Source organism: Triplophysa rosa, linkage group LG6 (assembly GCF_024868665.1).
Source record: "Triplophysa rosa linkage group LG6, Trosa_1v2, whole genome shotgun sequence".
Classification (NCBI taxonomy): domain Eukaryota; kingdom Metazoa; phylum Chordata; class Actinopteri; order Cypriniformes; family Nemacheilidae; genus Triplophysa; species Triplophysa rosa.
The window spans coordinates 23,558,482-23,575,917 of record NC_079895.1 but is presented as its reverse complement, the minus strand read 5'-3'; the positions used below and the strand labels follow the sequence as shown (position 1 = coordinate 23,575,917).

General features: G+C 37.3%; 1 protein-coding gene across 1 annotated transcript in view; it reads right to left on the bottom strand.

Annotated features, from left to right (window-relative positions):
• Positions 1-8,867, bottom strand: part of myo16 (myosin XVI) — a 184,927-nt gene extending 176,060 nt beyond the window's left edge. Inside the window, exon 1 of the mRNA XM_057336149.1 lies at positions 8,587-8,867. The gene's annotated coding sequence lies outside the window, so the exon portion shown is untranslated. The remainder of the gene's footprint in view (positions 1-8,586) is intronic.
• Between the last annotated feature and the right edge of the window lie 8,569 nt (positions 8,868-17,436).

Sequence of the window (17,436 nt, the reverse complement as noted above, 5' to 3'; positions counted from 1 at the left end):
TCTCATGTGGCAAGTAGCCGTGTAATAAGCGGGATAAGCCCCTTCAGTGGGATACAAGACCCTTCGCTTCGCATCGGGTCCTGATCACACTGTCGGGGCTTATTTTTGCGATAACAACCGGCTGCCTGTACATTATCCCTTACGTAAAATATCAAAGAACAGAGAACACTGAAAAATATCTTATTTTACAAAATTTTCTAAAAATTGTAAAATACGGTATAAAAGTCAAATTACAGATACATACTGCTAATTTACATGTCGGGTGTCAAATAAAATGTATGAAAATTATGTATATTTTATTTTCAGTAAATATTATTATTTTTTAAATTACGGCGTAGGTTATTCTCGAACAAAACACACTAATTTTAAAATGTCCCAGAAAGCCTTCCAATAGGTTATCTGTGGTCAAGAACTAATGATTCATATTTTGTGCAAGGGACACCTCTTATTTTGCCACAGCAAAAGTGTCAACCCTAATAAGTAATGAAGCCGGTCAACGGCATATGAAAATGCTCTGCTAACTCAGTTATTAAAGACATTATGCAGAAAGTGTGTTTTGCCGCATTAGTAACCTGTCAAATGCACAACCACATCGCCTATCAAAAACCCATTTGTGTCATTAGACTCCATAGCTGTGATATATGACTGGAGGAACATTGGCTTGCTGTCAGTGTTGTAATGAAAAGATAAAACCTAGGGTAGGATAGGACAGTACCATTGTACAAGCTCTGTAGGTAGCTAAAGAACACAAACATTTCAGCTTAAGCGCTCTTAGATACAGCAAACCACAGCAACCAGGACATTGTTCATTTTCAATAAAACCTAGTGTTTTCCATGAGACGTGATTGGTTGGTCCAGTGATGTGAAAACCATGCAAATGAGCAGTGATGGAAATATCCAGTTTTGGAAATGTACTCCGATTAACACACTCTTCTCAGAATTCCAAGCAGTCTTTCAAACCTTTATTTCTTAATTTTTTTTATGATTTTTTTTTTGACTACAAAAACTACCACTGCCAAAAAATGCATTCAGATTTGGAATAACATTAATAATAATGAGTTAATAATGATGTTATTTTTGGGTGAACTACCCCTTTAATGTTTGATTCTCTGAGTGTCATCTAACATGTTACTCACACGGAGAACAAAAGAATTTTAGAGGAATATGAAGAAAGTCAGGCTTAGCAATGTGTGAATATTATTATGCTATTTGTGTGCCCACTAACCATCTGTTCTTTCAGTGAATCTTCATAGCTCTCCGTGTATGATGGGCTTGAGTGCTTCTGTCCAGTCAAGCAGCACAGAGAAAGCCAGAGAAAAACATCCAATGAACCTATAAAGAAGACAGACGTCTCCAAAATCCCCCTTCTGATCCCCTTTAATCCAACCAGATAGGGCCCTTTATTCTGTTATTCATGAACACACAAACTTGTCTCTTTTTTCTTTATATTTTCTTTTTCACCCACAACACTCTTAGAACTTTCTCTCAGCATTCACTCTCGTGGTTTATCTCTCATCACATATTCCATCTTTGGCACATTTCCACTGCTATCCTCTTCGTGTCTTTCTGGAATTCTATATTTCTGAATCTCTCTTTTCTTGTTTCCGTCTTTAACATTTGCTAAACTCTAGAGAAACACTGGGGTCTTAAGTGTGTAACTTGTTATAATACAATAATAAAATACTTAAGACTGAAATAAGGAACCCAGACAAAAAGGTTTGCTCAAGAAATTTAATAAAGTGCTCCGTTAAGATTTTTAAAGGTCCCACCTTTGTGTGCAGAAGACTTTCTGTCAGGACCACTATCGTCAAATATTTTAATAACAGCAAAGATCTGGGCAAACTCTCCGCCTGTCCGTGCAGCCTTACATGAACAGAACAGGAGTGCAGCAATACATATCCTATATCACATTTTTTTATTTAGATTTTTTATTTGTGTATAACAGTAAATATACCATAGTAAGAAAAAATACAATGGTAGTCAAAAGTTCCCCAGACTGTTTGCTGTCCTACATTCTTCAAAATGTCTTCTTTTGTGTTTTAAGTAATTTTTAGATACTATGGTAGGCAATGGGGGAAAAATCTGTCTGGTTATAAGCATTCTTCCAAATATCTTTCTCTGTGTTCATCAGAACAAATACATTTATACAGATTTGAAACAACTCGAAGGTGAGAAAAGGATGACAGAATTTTCATTTTTGGGTGAAATATCCCTTTAGAAAAGGATGTTTAGGGTATCCAGGCTTAATCAAACGCAGACATTTATTGTTTCAACACATTCTCTGTGTTCAAAATATAAATCCGCATGTATGTACGTGGGCGGGTGTGTGTGTGGGTTGTCTACTCCATGGACAGTCTGTGTGTGATCATCGGTGCAAGATACGTCTGCCAATCTGCTCTGCGCACCTGCCCATATACTGACATACCATTCCAAAGCCTCAAGAGCATGCCAGCTGCTCCCAGTGCTCCTCCAGACACACATGCAATCCCATTGGCACTCATAACATTTCACACATCTTCATGCAAATCATCCCTAAATCCACTAAACATAAACAAACAAACAAGGTTTCTTCTTTACCTCTAAATTTGGCTATTCGGGTCAGATGTTTAGTAGATAATTCAAGTTTTGTTTGAAGCACTTATTAGCAATAAAACTGTCAGCAAGCTGTATTTACATTAATATTGAGTTGTCTGTGATTTAAGTGCTTATTACTTTTGGATGAAAATGTAGAAATTAGATTACAAAGCAAGCAAATGTTCTATTTTTGGTGTTAACTGTACAGCCATTCGTGAACTGACTTTTTGTACATTCGTATTTTATCTTCAGCAATCTGTTATTGTGGTATCATCTCTGTAAAATAAACCCACAATTCCTTAAAAAGCATGTTGACGAAAAACAAACTGATTGGTCAATATGGGATCAGAATTGTTGCAATATTCTGAATAAATAAACTATGATCCGCAAATAAATATAGAGAGTTTCACAAACATTTTTTAAATCCACATATGCACAAAAAGCGAACCATAAATATATATTAGATGTTCCACAAAAAGAAATGGAATTCACAAATAAATACAATGAGATTTGCAAATAAAACATATTTACAAATTTATTTCAATGGCATTTATTTGTAGATCACTTTCTGCACATTTGTGGATCGCTTTCTGTGCATTTGTGAATCGCTGCATGCATTTGTGGATCAGTGCACGCATTTGTGGATGGCTCTCTGTGCATTTGTGGATTTTGAAACATTTCTAACGTCAAAACGCGCACACAATCCACAAATAGGTGGACTCCGCCCACTATCTACGCAAGCCAATCGGGTAACTTCCGCTTTCGTTGTCCAATAGTAGCCTACACCGACAGCTGCAGTGCGCATTGCAATGCAAACGCTGCGCACCTTGAAACTCCACGCCACGCTGAGTGTGCGGCGCGAACTAGCTGCTTGCCCATGCAGTATCGGGGAAACAGATTATATTTTATCGAATGCCAAAATCGGAATTTATCACTTTGGTACATAAAGACAATAAAATGGCTGGCTTGCAGCAGACCAAATCAGTCACCGGGATTGTCCACCCCAGTCCGTGCACGCTGTTATCAAGTCATAAACATTTCAGTCGTTTGTTACTAACATACGGACAATGCATATAAACACAAACAATCATTACTGAGCAGTATAAAGAAGAGGCCATTCACATTTCTTAGTATATCACGCATTTTAGACCGCCACTAGCCGCCATGTTAGCTCCCTGAATCTTAGTGCAGAACAAAACGTGATTGGCTGAAGTTAGAACGTGCCCTATTGGACAACGAAAGCGGAAGTTACCCGATTGGCTTGCGTAGATAGTGGGCGGAGTTCACCTATTTGTGGATTGTGTGCGCGTTTTGACGTTAGAAATGTTTCAAAATCCACAAATGCACAGAGAGCCATCCACAAATGCGTGCACTGATCCACAAATGCGTGCAGCGATTCACAAATGCACAGAAAGCGATCCACGAATGTGCAGAAAGCGATCCACAGATGTGCAGAAAGCGATCCACAAATGTGCAGAAAGTGATCTACAAATAAATGCCATTGAAATAAATTTGTAAATATTTTTTATTTGCAAATCTCATTGTATTTATTTGTGAATTCCATTTCTTTTTGTGGAACGTCTAACATATATTTATGGTTCGCTTTTTGTGCATATGTGGATTTAAAAAATGTTTGTGAAACTCTCTATATTTATTTGCGGATCATAGTTTATTTATTAAGAATATTGCAACAATTCTGATCCCATAGGTCAATTGTTATGTCTTATACAAATGTGTAAAGTAGCCTGGAATAAGCTGCAAAATGGCTATTAAAACCAAGGTTACTCCTAGGTCTCTCTAAAAGGAGTCATAAATTTAATCTAAATGGGTCATTTTGTAAAGTGTCTCCTTGTCACAACAAGCACAGTACCTTGATACTCTGTAACAAATTCCCACTCTTGACACTAACGTGACCCTGTCTCTGCATGTCCTGACGGACCCTGACGTTGATTCTGACACCGTTACCCAGCCAACACTAAATATAGCCTGGAATGAGAAACAGTTAGCAAGGCCACCTATTGCTTGCCAGGAACAGGTGAACCAGACGGCATCTCCTCAGTTTTGTGTAGCAATTATAGAACATTTTACTTCATAAAATGGATTCACTGACTTCTTTGGACTGTGAATATAGAAAATGAATGTTTAAAGGCATGATATTATTATATGGATCATCATGTACAGCATGTCTTATATATTCTTAAAAATATTAACCTCACACTCCAAAAAGATGGAAAAAAGTTAGGTTCCTTTATCATAGGATCTCACTTTGATATGAATGAAAGAAAATTAATTTGAAATAAGTTCATGATCTTGATTTGTCATTTGATTTTTTTTCTGTGTATCTGGAACCTCGTAGAAACCTCTAAGAAAACGTTTTTTATGTCATCTTGTTTTGTACTATTCCTTCGACTAAATTCTCCAGGGTCTCTCATCGTTTAGAGATAATATCTATATTATGCTATATTATGTCACTCTAAAACATTCCTTCCTGCTAAAGAAGTTTGTATAGACAGTTTCAGTGGCAACAAACGTCATGTGGCCCAAACTGAACTTCTGGTAGACCTCCGAAAAGAATCAATAACTGTTGAGTACACAGTAAAATTGCCAGTGTTAAAAAAGGTCAAATTAACGCTCACAGTGTATATATAATCCACACTCTCAAAGTGTGGATTATATATACACTGTGAGAGTTAATTTGACCTTTGTTTAATTGAAATGAATACAATTAATATAAATTAATTCTAAAATAAATTGTTACATTACAACCAAACCCCGACCTGAAGTTAACTTTGGGCCAGGCGTGTCCGTCTGATGAAACCGTCTATAAGAAAACAAAAATGTCAAAAGATGCCTCACTAAACAGCCACCTGTTACTATGTTAACAATACCAGCAGCAAGTGAATAGTCAAGTTATAATTAAAAACAACACAAATACTTCCATTAAAGAATATACAGTATATAAAAGCCATGACCCGGAGGTGACATTGCCAAAAGCAATTTCTTTACAATTGTGCTCTACTACTTCCCATAGTCACTATCAGCACCTGACTGTAAGGGCGTAAGAGACTAAAACGAATCTGTGCATTTGGAAAAATACCAAGAGCCCAACAGGAAACACAGTAAATTGAGATTCTCAAACCCAGCAACCCCGGAATAGAAATTAGCCAAAGCAGGGCCCTATTTCAATGTGTCTGTGAATGTATCTTTGTGTGCATGTGTGTGTGCGTGTTGCGTCTAAATTGTAACAAAAGGGCCAAACTCCTGAAGCATTCTCAGGATTTCAAACATTATTTTGGGATCACACAATCAGTTTAAACTCCAATAAGGAAACCAAAGTCCAAATCTTCGCTATACCGAGAACTAATTCAGAGCAATTAAGCAGGAGATTTCTCTCCTTCAGCAACATTAGGCTCAACTGTCAGACCCGCTTCTCATTTCTCTCAAGTATTCTGTTTGGAAACGAGCATTATATGTATAGTCATCCATCAGTTACTCCTCTCAGCTGTCTGCACATTCTGATGAGGAGGAAGGAAGGCATCCGAAGGTTTTATGTGTTTTTGGCGAAGCTTAGGTAATGCTTGCACACACAAATGTTGTGAAAAAAGTCATCAAGTGACATATGAAGAGGAAGTGACATCACTTGAGTTTTCAGAGGAAGTTCAGCTCTCATTTAACAATGCATGACAACATTTCTAGAAAGGTCATATCGTGTCCTTTTACTGTATGTGCTGCTACCAGTCTTCTCATATAAAAAATATTTTTCCCAAGACCATTTTTAGGAGGAGGGAGAGAATTCAATTAGACTGCCAGAGCGTCAAAAATTGCCCTTTATTCACAGCTGAAATGAAAATAAATGCAGGGAAGAAAATACAAATAGAGACGGATGATTGGTTCTCTCCCTTGGGAAAGATGCTGATTGGATCATACACTGAGATGTTCCCTCCTTCCCAAACACATCAACAAAACACACATATAATGATGTGGAAAGAGAGTGAGAAACCAAAAAAAGCAGTCACATTAGCTGTTACGCACAACTAAATCAGGTTATGTGGTGGATTTGCTTCATCCCCCCTGAAAGCTTATCTAAAGACACAAAGTCACAAAGTTAAATTCTCAAACACACCTGTACACACCATTAGTCTTTTATATTGCTTTTCCACCACCTCCGCACAGTTACTTTAATATCCTGACAATGCTGTATGCAAAAACTTTAATTATAGACTCATAAGCCACATTCACACTGCGTGTTTTTGTTTTCATTCGTCTATGTGCTTAATTCTGTTCCGTCACAGATTCACACATTCAACAACTGAATTCACTCCAGCATTGAGTCAAAAGTGGACAAACCCAACCCTTGGGTTATAAATTAGCATGCTGGGTTGTTTCAACCCAAAATGCTGGGTTGATTTAACCCAACAGTTGGGTTTGTCCATTTTTGACCCAACGATGGGTTTAAATAATCCAACATTTTTTAGTGTAACATCTCAGCTGGACACTGAGAGGCCGTTTACACGAGACCGTTTTCAACTGAAAACGCAAAAAAAAATATGCGTTTTAGCTGTCCGTTTACACAGAAACGGCGTTTTAGGGGACTGAAAACGCAAACTTTTGAAAACGGCTCTCAAAGTGCAAATTTTTGAAAACGCCACCGTTTTCGTTTCCATGTAAACTGCAAGACAGAACTTTCAGAAAACAATGACGTCACGCGCATGCGTATTACGCGCTCAGTCAAGAGTATAGCTAAAACAATAGCGGCTTCCCGTACTGTGAGCTCTCGCTGCTCGACTATGTATTAACGTTTCCCCAGCAAAATGTGGATTTGCTGCACCCACAAGACCAGCGGAGACACACTATTTACATTCGCCAGACTTTAAACACACATATACGTCGACTAACTGTATTAAAAAGCACTTTTGTCTTATAACTGTGCATGTGTATGTGTCAAGGCACGTCCTGTTTCTTTACACAACAACATTGTCATCCATTGGCCTGGCATGCATACTACAGCGTTTTTATCCGTTTTTCTGGATCCGTGTAAATGCAGACCGTTTTGATAACGCTGTCATGTGTACGTGAAGCTTTTCAAAAACGCAACGGAAAAACTTTTCCGTTTTTCATCGTGTAAACGTGGCCTCATTTCTGAAATTGCCAGAGAGACATATCCTTAAAGGAATAGTCACCCAAAACTGAAAAACTGAAAATCATTTACTCACTCTCTTGTCATTTCAAATCTGGATGACTTGAACCTGTATGACAGAAGATATTTTGAAGAATGTTGGCAACCGAACAACAGAGGTATCATTGACTTGTTGTACCACTGGCATTGGTTTTGTGTCTATAGAATAGATGTAAAAAGTGCCGCCGTAGTTCGGTTACCAACTTTTTTCAAAATATCTTCTTTTATGTTCTGCAGAGGAAAGAAAGTCATATTTTCCGAATGACATGAGAGTGAGTAATTTATGGGAAAATAATCATTCTTGGGTGAACTAACAACATTATCTTTCATTGTATGGACACAAATCCATTGAGACATTTCTCAAACTTATTTTGTGTTCTACACATAAAAATAGTCATATCGTGGTTTTACAGGACATGAGGGTGAATAAATATAGACAAAACTTTTCATTTTTGGGTGAACTGTCCCTTTAAGAGACAACTTTGGGGATCACAATGCTTTGGCCATATTCAGTGAATTCAGTTTACCAATAAACATATTTATTTTCCTTACATGTGACCTGAGGACCCCACAAACAGGACAAATTTCACACAAGACAAACACATAAGCAATGCAACAAGAGCAAAAATAGGTTGTAGATCCAATGTCTTACCAATTGTCAATTTAACAATCAACATTGTGAAGTTTTCCTATCTCTTCTCTTATAGTGCCCATGCAAATATATATGGGGGGTTTCTACAGCTTACTGTAAACATGACAGGATTCCAACCAACAAGATAAAAATGAGACAAGAAAAGTTGAGTACTGCAAGAGAAGTTATAAACAAATTCACTTACCTCATAGCTCTGATTCAGCTCTATTAGTTTAACACTTCTCTCTTGGCAGTTTGTATAATCCAAAAATCTTCTACATTGTTCAACGCGTTCTCAACTGATCTCACTGTAACTCCCCCGATCTTTTTTTATCTCTCACACACAGTCCCTCACTTCACGCAGTCTTCCACAATTAACCCATCCGATCTCCCGAGCCGCATCAGAGTGCCGGACAGATAGAGAAAGAGGGAGGAGCTACGGTGATGAATGAAGACGACGGTGTCGAGAAAACGGGATTGTGTTTGAGAGAGTTCTTGTTGAATGTAGACTCAAAGGCAGAAGGGTACTGGGACGTTTAGAAGAACGGAGCTGTGTAGACTAGACGAGGAGAGAGAGGGAGAGAGAAAGACTTCAAAAATCTGATTACATTAGCTTAAAGAGAGCAGCTGCTCTTAAACAGTGACACAGGACTTCTGCTGGTCATGAGATCGTGGTGAGGGGGAGGGGATTGAGGCATGGGAGGGAGGTGTGCTGAAATTCTAACCGACACACAAAATTGGGTTTGGATGTGTTTCGGTCTTTTTGGAACAAACCACCTAAAATGTACTCAAGAGTCCTTTGTCCCTTTTTTAACATTTGTAAGTCTTTTTTTCAGATATAGTCAAAATCATCCGAATAACACTACTGAAAGTGAAGAAGAAATGATGAGATCTCAGACATTATAGACAGTCAATAGAGAGATCAATGAGATTAAATGGAGAGCAAAAGGAAACTTGTGCTTAAAGTGATACTTCACCCAAAAATAAAAATTCTGTCATTATTTACTCATCCTCTTGTCATATCAAACCTGCGTGACTTTCTTTCTTCCGCAGAACACAAAAGAAGATATTTTGAAGAATGTTGTTAACTGGTTCTAATTCACTTGCATTGGTTTTGTTTCCATACAATAGAAGTGAAGGGGGGACGAGTGCTGTTCGGTTACCAGCTTTCTTCAGAATATCTTCTTTTGTGTTGTGTGGAAGGAAAAAATCGTAAAGATTTGAAATGAGTAAATGATGACAGGATGTTCATTTTTGGGTGAACTTTTAAGTCTATTGCGTCTCAGATATTTTTTATTCAGATATAAAAGACCTAAATATCTCATGAAGGTCTCATTTAGAGTTTCAGAAGAAATCTCAGCAATCTCATAACCTGAGCTCAAATTTGCCTAGTCTGCCATCAAAATGAAAATTATCGAAGATTTCAATATAAACTCATCAAAACATTTTTCATTAAATTTACCCAAATCCATTATTTTACCTAACAATCTACATATATTTCACAAATTCATATTTTAGCAAGTCTCATTTGTTGGCGTTCTTATTTATCCCAAGTATTCCCAGACAAACCTCTGATATCAAATTGATACTTAAATGAAACACAAATGAGAAAATGAGAGCTATGAAAGAGCAACTTCTGAAAAACTGTCACCATATGCTCTCCATCTAAAATCACTGTTGTCAAGGAGAGACAACTGAGAAATTGAGAACTTCCCTATGGGTCTGTTCACATGACCGTTGCTGGTCACTATCTGCATAACAAAGATACTTGACCCTTCTAAACTGATCTCTGGCAAGAGGGATGATGAGAGAGAATTTTGTTCAATAAAAGGCTACTGGTTTTGCTGGTGGACAGACATAGCCATGCTGTTTACTAACATTAAATGCATTAAACTTATGCGGGTGAGGCTAGATAAGAGACCAACCAGAAAACCAAACATCTTATTCTGGGAATCAAAAATGAACATACACATTTAACTTGTATTCAGCTTGAACTGCAGCATCCCCTCTCGTAATTCTGAGAGTTACATTTTTCTAATCCCAATTTTCCATTCAGCTTTGCTTTTTTTGGTGATATACTGTAAGCATTGTGGACAACTAAAGGAATAGCAGAATAGTTCATCTAATAATAAAGACATTTTTAGGAATGTGTGTTTATCAAAAGCTGCAGTCCCTATTCATTGTAAGTAGACAAAAGAGGCTGGTTCTGCAGTACAAATTTCTTTTGAGCTCCATGAAAAAAATTCAAACATGTTGGTTAAACCAGTGGTTCTCAAACTTTTTCGTTGTAAGGCCCCCTTTGTGTTAAGTGCATCGCTTTGCGGTCCCCCATATAAAGACGTATAATCTTATACTTAGAATTTTTATTAAACCAAAAACATTCAGTTATACAATGTTGGAACCTCAATTCTTTTGGTTGGTGGTGTCATTTTTCTGATGTTTGATTGCATAAAATCTATGATAAATTTCTATATTTCATAAAATGCCACAAAACCTGTGGCCCCCCTGGATCCATCTTGGGGCCCCCCAGGGGGCCATGGCCCCCAGTTTGAGAACCACTGGGTTAAACAATTTGGCGACGTTACTGCCTTTGAATTGTATTTAAGAGAGCCATGTCATATATTTTTGTATTGAATTTCATTCCTCCCTCCCTGTATGTTAAATATAATACAACGCTGTGCTGCAGTTTTCCTTACAAGCTACACGTCAGCTCATATTAAATGTTTAAAGCTCCATCCATCAATTACAGCCTCTTTGCAAAGCCTGCATAACACTGTGACAGGTCCACAATACAATCTTTTACAATCAAGGTCATTCTGAACTGAGACCTTAAATAAAATTTTGCTTTTCTTTTTCAACTCTGACATACATGGGAAGTATATACAGAGCAGTAGGTGTTACGCACAGCGGAAAGGTTTGATGTATCTTAGTGTGATTTCATATCACAATGAACTTCTTCCTTGATCTTTATTTTTATTAGAGAAAATAAAATGTTGTTTGTCATGATATGACATATTTCAAAAATAAGTCAGCCTGTAGTAATAAAATCTGTTCTTTTGTGTGCTTGTGTACAGTCATCAACTTATTTCTGCATAACCTTCGGTATTGAACAGGTCGCGTTCAGTAATGACATGCGCTTTACAGATGACTAGCTACAGTTCACTTCACTAATAGACCTGTCATTATTTAAAATAACGTTTTCTCTATTCCATCAGCCACTCATTCTTATTATTACGATCTCCGTGTGTGTCCTGGACAAGTAGAACTCACTTTGCTTTAGCTTCACAAGTTCAAAATTTACTGACCTATTATTCCTGAGCCATTTCAGTTAAAATAGTCTTATAATTCACAGTTTTACGAGTCAGAATTATTGGACTTATTTAACTGACATGGCACAAAAATAATATATATAGCCTACATATTTTACAAGAGAAGATTAATTCATTTTTATGCATCTGTAATTTCTAAGGATTTTCTTTCAGCTGTGTCATTATACCGTCCCATCAGCAATTTAAACAAATCTTCTATTTTTTCCCTTGTATTCCCTTAGAGGTATGGAGGAATTTCAATTTTCTCAAGCTGACAAATTCTTTGAGGCTGGAAGACAAAAATTATGAGATTTATTGCATCTCATTCTCCTGTTGAAAACTTTAATAAGATTGAAAAAGTTGAAATTGTTTTATGTGAGTTAACACAGCACAGTTTGAATTCATGCTTTTTATGTGTTTTATGAGAATGAGAATGACATTGTACTGTATTTAAATTGATGTGTTGTGTGATTTGTCATAATAAATCTAAAATGTATTGGAGAGTGCCTGCGGGCCAGTTTACACTGTCAGTGTTAAAGGTCCAATGTGTCATTTTTTGGAGGATCTATTGACAGAGATGCTATATGATATACATAACTATGTCTTCAGGGGTGTATAAAGACCTTACATAATAAAGCTTTATGTTCTTATTACCTTAGAATGAGCTACTTCTATCCAAAACGTACATATACCGCAGATCCCCTTGCATGGAATTCGCCATGTTGTTTCTACAGTAGCCCTAAACGGACAAACTGCTCTACAGAGCATGTTTTGTAAATTCTTTATCTCCTTCAGCAAAGAAGCAAAAACGTGACGACATCTTAATCCTGTGTCAGCCACCGTAGTGCTTCGAAAAGGGAGGGGTGGAGTGAGCCGTTGGTTGCAATTCACAACCTCCCTGCTAGATGTTGCTAAATTTCATACACTGGACCTTTAAAAACAGCAAAGCATGTTTTCTGCATGCATTATAGAATACATACCTTAGAGATTCGCCTCTATTATTTTTAACCAGCTAAACATGTAGCTTTCAGCTAAACATGCAGCTAAACATGTAGCTTTCAGCTAGACATCCTAAAAGCAGAAATAGTGAAAGGTTAAAATGGTGTTGTTTTATATTCATTGCCAGTGTTCTTTCCTTCTTTTCTTTCCTTCTAAAGCCGAAAGCCTTGAATGGACGTGTGGTAAGAGAGCCATTTTTCATTGGTGAGTCCTTTGACAGAAGGTTTGATGAATAGACCTTAACTTCCTCTCTTCACCACACAGACACATGAATTATTAAAGCCAATTTCAGCAGCTCTTTCTCAGCAGTAAAAATGTAAAAACCAAGAACCGAGTGTGAATAAACAATCATCTGTGATACAAACAAACTCTTTCACATATCAAGAAATGTATAATTGATTGTATTCATCAAAGCCTTCAAGTCATATCTCACATTCTCAAATCACTATATCAAAGTTTCGCTGTACCAGCAAAATTTACTTTGATATTATTCTCAAGCCTTGGTTATCTTTGGATATCAAACAAAGCACAGATTATCACTATTAAAGTGATAGTTCAGTGGCAAAACAAAATTAAACCATGTTTTTACCCACCCTCAAGGCATCCTAGGTGTATATGACTATACAGTCAGAGCTATATTATCATTTATCTTGGCTCTTCCGAACTTTATAATGGGAGTGAATGGAAAATGAGATTCTGAAGTGATTCTGAATGACTTTGATTGTTTTGCTTGTAGTCAATGTGTCTCATGTGCAGCTGCTTTGTAACAATGAAAATTGTAAAAGCGCTATATAAATAAAGTTGAGTTGAGTTGAAGCTTAGTAAAGTGCATCCATAGGTCAAAAAACCACTCAACACGGCTTCATGGTGTTAATAAAAGCCTTCTGAAGCGAATGGGTGCACATGCGGCCGACGGTAACGGAAGTTTGACATTACGGTTTATAAAGTTGTAAATATGGATATTTCTCTTAAAAACATTGAAAAGCATCGATTCGCTTCAGAAGGCCTTTATTAACCCTTCACTTCACTTAAGATTATGAATTACTATAAAATGCATGTGTTCTGTGGGACTCAACCCTTTCTGTTGAGCTACAGTGAGTGTGTCACATTTTTGACTACTCTACAATTGCTAAAATGTAAATGCTATTTTTAGTGTAAAATTGGTAACTCTAAAGAGAATCTCACTCTTGGCATGGACCACAACAGATTCACTGAGTGAAGCCAAATGAGCCAAAATGAGTTTGGCCACTAGAACAAAGCAATGTGATGCCCTAAAACAACGATAACACCTACCTTAACAAAAACATGGGTAGATTCATGTAGCAGGTGTAAGACACGGTTCAACCTGAAGGTTACAGCATATTGGTGTAAATGCATGCGGCAGGGAATTGGTGCGGTGGAATTGGTGCCAAGGGAGTGTGGTGGGAGGAGATTGCGATGCAGACGGGGAAATTTCAGATTCAGGAACCACCTTTAATATGTATCAGACGTGCCAAATAGGATATAAGAAAAACCAAAGGAGAAAAAAGGGGGACGCTTTTGGATGGAAAAGAGAAAAGCATTCATTCTTGTGTTGCAATTAATTTAGCTTACAGTAGTTACCTAACATGAGAATGTCTATTTAAAGTCAAATTAAAAAAAAAAATGTTTTGAAAGCATGCAAAGTATTACAATTGTATTAGTATTAGTTTGCTTTACTGATATTTGTGTAGTTTTGTTTTTCTTACCAAGATTGTATGTATTATATGATGACGATGATGAATGATCTCGAACATTGCGAAAAATAGAGATAAGAACAGAGAAAGGAAATAATCAGACTCAGTTTTGTGTGTAAATGGGAATGTGTATATGTTTGTGTATGTGTGTGTGAATGAGTTCATCACGGTTTGGCCAGCCACAGTGTGCACAGATTGTTTCATTTCCTGAGGGGGCAAAAATGCCTCCTTCGCTCCATCTTTTTCCCCATCACCCCATTCTGCTTCCATCTCCTCAAAAGCGCATTCACTATGACATCAGCTTCCGCCAACACACGAGCAGTTGCCATGGCAGCGCACAAAGACATTTTTGGGAAGGGGGGGCTAGTTGTTTGGCTGACACATTGAGTTCAGGCTGACCAATCCCCTCACCAAGCGCTCAAAAGACATTTGCTCTGCCAGATGCTCTGTTTGTTAAGCCATTGGCTGATTGCATGTTTGGCCTTTCACTTGGCCTGGCCCTTTCTCTGCTCGACATTATAGATTATAGAACTTCAGCCATCACCCTGTGCTGTGTGCCTTTCTATTTTATGCCTTTCCATTGGTTTTCTGACTGTGGTTTTCAAGCTGTAGAGGTATGTGTCCCTAGACGGTGCTTAACACTGTTACTACCACACTAGCATGCTTGCATTCCGCAACAAAGGTTGCATGCTATTGTCGCCAATGTTATCATTGTTAGCAAAAAGCATACCTGCTTCTTCAGTAACAATATTTTATTTGATAATATTCATTTTAAACCTCATAATGTGACCCATCTCAAATTTCATCTCAAATTCCAAAAGTGGGGAATTACTGTACAGAAGTACGTAGCCAGCCAGTGATGGTTACACATGCTGTTAGAATAGACAAACTGTTCCCGCAGCATTCTTAAAACTCTCCATTCAAGCATGTTGAGATCTGTCATAATTACTTATGTTTAATAGACTCAATTGTAGGATTAAATGCTTTGACTACAAATGTACTTTTACAAAGTACATTGCTGCAAACTAGCAAGTGTTTAGGTCAATTAAATAGAAGTCATGTAATGCACGTGTAAAAACACAAAATATAGTGTGTTGTTTGCTTGTGCACCTCCAATATCCTCACCTTCGATTCCCTAGGGAGGGAAGGGGAAATAAAGTACTCAATTAATAGTAAATACATTAATAATACTTCATGCGCAATTTGTCCGCTAGCGGACATATTTGGTTTATGCACATATGATTAATTCACCCACCTAGCTAATTTAATGTTATATATTAACTAGTGCTGGGCCACGATAAAAAAATTTAATCGCATGACTTTTCTGTGATTAATCGCGGTGTTAAGCGTAACATTCAATAATGAGTTCAAAAGTAGTGGATTGTGCATATATAAACAACAAAACAAAAGTGCAATAAGATTTGGTTTGCAAACACTTTAAACAAATAATGTGCTTTTTTACAACAGTATTTCCTTTACATAGTAGCATTAACAATTTAACTTAAAATATTTATTGTAAATCTCAATTTAAACATTAATGTAATCAAATTAAATATAAAACCGAACTTATCTGCCACTGCCAGGGCGTTAACGTTCTGTCTAGTTTAATATAGAAAAACAAGTTATAGTGATTATTGATTTTATTGCTTATACACAAACTCTCTTTCAACACAAAGTGTAAAGTGTGCTGTATTTAAAGTGTATTTAAAGCACATCTTTAAACAACTAAATTATTGTATTCTACTTTTTCTTAATCTTAACAATATAAGGAGAACACAATTCCTTTAATATGAGTGAGTGTTTTGGGCCCGTCCTTTGTTGTTTGATGAACATTATAAACAGAGATCTTTATTATGCTGCTGGAATATGTGCATATGATTTTATGGTTTATTTTAACACTCAATAATCTAAAAGTTGTGCATAATAGCTGACACATACATGAACACTGTACAGTTAGTTTTGTGGCTATATAAACCATTCCCTTTAAATGCTTTTGAAGTTGGATAAAGGTATTTTAATGTGTATGTAACTTTAGAGATGGTCGCTAAATTCACGAATATCTAAAGTTTAATGTCAAACCAACTTTATGCCAGTGAAACGCGGCAATGAACGCATGCTTTATATGCGCCACGCGCTCGTGTGTAAACACATTAAGACAATTTATAATATAATCTAAATTAAATCAGTATACAATATTCGTTAATGTTCCTGTAGGAGCTTGTTCTGTTGACAGACAGAGGCTTCAATTCCGCGAGTAGGCTACAGTTTGCAAAACTGTGCGAGTGGATTGCGAAAGCGTGGGCACAGATTATAAATTTGTGGGTACAGATTTCAAAAACTGAGGGGACGGTTTACAAAACCGAGAGCACGAATTGTAAACTCGCGGGTACAGTCTGTTAATCCGAGAGCACGGTTTTGTAAACTGTGGGAACAGTTTTAGAATCTGTGAGTACGGATTTTTAAACTGAGGGAACGAATTACAAAACTGTGGCCACGGATTTGCGGGTCTTGTTTTTTTTCTCCGAGGGGTGACCAGACGGGCTCCGTACTTTTGTAAATTACCTGAGCCGGGAATTTTTTGTATTCTGCAGGCTATTGATTTCCTTCTGCTTTATCATCAATAGCATTAAGCTTCTTACTCCCGCGCATATTACGTCTTTGTGGGGCGAGGGCACTCATAGATAAGCGCATGGCTGAAGGTAGGAAGACGAAATGGAGTGGTTTGTTCTATCAACTCCGCCGTTAGGAAGATTTTTAAAACGACATGTCCAGTTCGGTAGCCTACCTTTCCATTCAGTTCTGGTGTGCCTGGTTCATGTGCGCGCTTCAGCAGTCTTAAACCAACCCCAAATGCTCTCATTGGTTGAGACGCGTGGTGACGCCATTCCCCAGCCAGTACCGATCAACAGCTCACCTTTGTCTGTACGTTTCAGAGCCAGTAGCCAGGCTTACATTAAAATTTAAGCGATGTTTTCTAAATGTCGATTAAAACAATATCGCGGAATGACCGCGTTTCCATTAAATGATGTTATG